Source organism: Camelus dromedarius, chromosome 23, assembly GCF_036321535.1.
Source record: "Camelus dromedarius isolate mCamDro1 chromosome 23, mCamDro1.pat, whole genome shotgun sequence".
Lineage (NCBI taxonomy): Eukaryota > Metazoa > Chordata > Mammalia > Artiodactyla > Camelidae > Camelus > Camelus dromedarius.
Genome location: NC_087458.1, coordinates 23,007,393 through 23,011,143, shown reverse-complemented (window position 1 = coordinate 23,011,143; position 3,751 = coordinate 23,007,393). Strand labels below are relative to the sequence as shown.

The 3,751-nt window shown below is 39.3% G+C and overlaps 1 non-coding gene across 1 annotated transcript; it reads right to left on the bottom strand.

Moving 5' to 3' along the window:
- Positions 1-3,253: 3,253 nt before the first annotated feature.
- Positions 3,254-3,328, bottom strand: TRNAV-GAC (transfer RNA valine (anticodon GAC)). Its single transcript has one exon. It is a non-coding gene; the product is annotated as a tRNA-Val (tRNA).
- Between the last annotated feature and the right edge of the window lie 423 nt (positions 3,329-3,751).

Genomic DNA, 3,751 nt, shown 5'->3' with positions numbered 1-3,751 from the left:
TTAGTGTTAACGTTTGTATTTCTTTCTCTTTGTGTGTGTGTGTGTACCTGCTACGGATTTTTGGTTTGTTATTACCATGACATTATTATATAACAACCTACATTTTTACTACACCCCATGTTTAATGTTTTTGATGTCATTCTGTACATCTTTTTATTTTACTTTTCCCTTAGCTAATTCTTGTAGAAATAGATAGTTTCACTTTTTTTGTTTTTTTAACCTTCACACTCATTATATATGTGGATGAATCACTACCTTTATGATATGTTTACCTTTACTAGAGAGATTTTTTCTTTCATGCTTTTTGTGTTTCTAGTTATGGTCTTTTCTTTTCTGTTTAAAGAAGTACCTTTAACATTTCTTTTAAGGTTGGTTTAGTCGTAATGAACTCCTCTAGCTTTTGCTTGTCTGCAAAACTTTCTCCTTCAATTTTGAATGATACCTTGCTGGGTAGAATATTCTTGGTTGTACGTATTTTTCCCCTTAGTACTTTGAATATGCTTCCCAATTCCTTCTGGCCATGTAAAGTTTCTGCTGAAAAGTCAGCTGGTAGTCTTTTGGGGGCTCCCCTATATGGAACTAGTTTTTTTTTTTTTTTTCTTTTTGCTTTTAAGATTCTCTTTTTAAACTTGTAACATTTTAGCTATAATGTGTCTTGGCTTTGGCCTCTTGGGGTTTATCTTGTTTGGAACTTCCTGTGCTTCCTGAACTTGGATGTCTATTTAATTTGCTAGGTTACGGAAGTTTTCAGCCACTGTTTCTTCAGATAGGTTTTTTGCCCCTTTATCTCTTACTTCTCCTTCTGGAACTCCTATAATGTGAATATTAATTTGTTTGAATTGTCTCAGATGTCTCTTAAACTGTCCTCTTTGTTTGTTTGTTTCTTGTTTCTTTTTGCTGTTCTGATTGGGTGATTTCCATTACCCTGTCTTCCAGGTCACTGATTTGTTCTTTTGCACGCTCTAATGTGCTGTTTATTTCCTCTAGTGTATTTTTCATTTCAGTTATTGTATTCTTCAGCTATGATTTTTTCCTGTCTCCACTGAAGTTCTCACTGTGTTCCTCCATTCTTCTCCTAAGTTTGGTGAGTATTTTTATGATGATTCCTTTGAACTCTTTATCTGGTAGATTGCTTATCTCTGTTTCATTTAGTTCTTTTTCTGACCTTTTGCCTTGTTCTTTCATTTTGAACATATACCTGTGTCTCCTCATTTTGCCTAACTCTGTGTTATGTCTATGTATTAGGTAGATCAGCTACATTTCCCAGTCTTGTAGGAGTGATTTATGTAGAAGGTATCCTGTGGGGCCCAGCAGTGTAGTCCCCCTTGGTTGCCAGAGACAGGTTTTCCAGAAACGACCCCTATGTGGATTGTGTGCTTACCTGTTGTGGCTGAGCTGCAGTTTCTGCAAGCATGTTAGTGTGTAGGCCTGGCCCCTTGTGCTGCTGGCTAAAAGACTTGGCTCCGACTGTTGTCTGTGCTCTGATGAGCTAGGTCTGCCACTGGGGCAGGAGCTGCTTTGGTGAGACTCTTGCCAGTCAAGGACACCTGCCCATAGTGGTTAGTTGCGGGACTGCTTTGGAGAGGCCCAGGTATTGGTCGAGGGTCCACTTTGAAGGGGCCCTGGTGCCAGCTGAGGGCATCTGCCAGGATGCAGATGGTGTGGTGGAGGACCTCTTTGGAGGAGTGCTAGCTAGGGCAGGTCTGCAGGTGAACCCAAGGCAGGGTTAGTGGTGCTGCTAAGGTAGATGGGGAGAATAAAAGAATGGCACCTGCCAGTGCTGGGCCAGCGAGGTAGAAGGTGAGCAGAAATAACTGAGGCTTGGTAGTGCCTCTGTGTCTGAAGAATGTTCCAGTGGATTGCTGTCCTTCCAGCACATGCCCTAAAATTAGTCAATTAATTGTCTTTGCATATGACCCAGACACTTCAGACTGCTGCCTCTGTGTTGGGACTTGGAGTGACTTTTTGCATGTGCCCTTTGAGAGCAGAGACTGTTTCCTACACTCCTCCTGCTCTCCCAGACATAAGCCCAGCTGGTTTTCAAAGCCAGATATTATGGGGGGCTTGTCTTTGCAATGCAGGTCCCCCGGGCTGGGGGTCTTGATGTAGGGTTTGGACCTTTTGCTCCTCAGAGAGGACCTCTGTGGCTGTGAGACTTCTCCCACGTATGGATCGCTGAGCCAGGGCTGTGGATCCTAGGCAGACTGCAGCTGACTTCTTACCTGTCTCAATGTGGATTTTCTCTTTATATTCTTAGTTGTGGAAAACCTTTTCTGCTAGTCTTTAGGTCATTCTCTGAGATAGTTTCTCCATGTGTAGTAATTTTGTTGTGTCCACGGGAAGAGTGAGCCCAGGATCTTTCTGCTCTGCCCTTTTGTTCTCCTCCTCAAGATATTTAATTATGTTTACTTTGCCTCTCTCTTGTAGAACTTCTATGTTTTAAAATTTGAATATGCTGTGAGTATTTTAGTGGGGATTTTTGCATGTGAAATGGTCTTAAGTCTTATGAAAATGTTTTTATTTTGTCCTTATGTTTGAATGATAACATTCTAGATTTGAAATTGTTTATCCTTTAATGCTTGAAAATTACACTCCATTGTCTTTATAAAAATTCCATTATCATCTTGCATTTTGTGTTCTTGAAAATTCTAGTGTTAGTCTGGTTTTTGTTACTTTACAGGGAATGTTTTTTCCCTTCCATTTGGGAACCTTTACATATTTTTTATTTGCTTTAATATCCTTTAATTGTATTATAATGTAAATAGGTATGAATTTTTCCTTATCTGTTCTATTTGGTCCTCAAAGAGCCTTTTCATCCTTAAGGATTCTCATTCATTAATCCTGAAACATTTATCTTCATTGTTTCTTTAGATATTTATCCTTTCCTTTTCTCCACCCCATTCTTCTGGAATCCTATTATCTGGATGCTATTACTTTTAATTTTAGCCTTCATATTTCTTAGCTTAAAACTTTTTCTCTATATTTTCTGTCTTTCTATTATTTCCCATTGCTTTTAGGAAGAATTTCTCAATTCTGATCCTCAAATTCACTAATTCTTTCATTAGCTCTATTTCATCCTGTTATTCATTCCATTTCAGCTACATTTTTTTTTTTTGCATCTAATATTTCACTCGGTCCTTTTTAAGATTTCATATTCTTGCTTTACTTTAGTAATACCTTCCCACATCTCCTTAAGCATAGTTTTTTTTTTTTTTGTGGGGTGGGTACTTAGGTTTTTTAATTTATTTTTTAGAGGATGTACTGGGAATTGAACCCAGGACCTCATGCATGTCAAGCATGTGCTCTACCACTTGAGCTACACCCACCCTCCCCTCCTTAAGCATAGTTATACTAATATATTCTATTTGTTCAAATGTTTCTGCTTCAGATAGTGCATGATGTTTTTGTCTTTCTTTACTAGATTCTTGTTATTTGGGCTTGTAAGCTCATGCTCTACTGTGAATATCAGCCGCTCTGCCTGGTAATGTTTGTTGGGGAGGGCCAAATATTAGGCTCTAGTCTCCATCCATTTAGATGAGTCTAAAATAGTGAGATATGTTGAGCCCCAGGGCATTGCACCACAAGTGCCAGAAAAGCACTTTGTGTCATTCCCTTTTACTGCCTCTCCCCTGGGAAGAGTTTCTCCTTTAAATTGAATTACTGGGGAGAAGCAGCACTGAGATGAGTCAGTCTCCACAGATTCTGATTCCTCCAAGCATGGGAGTTTGGTGGAGGAGTGGGGATCAGGATA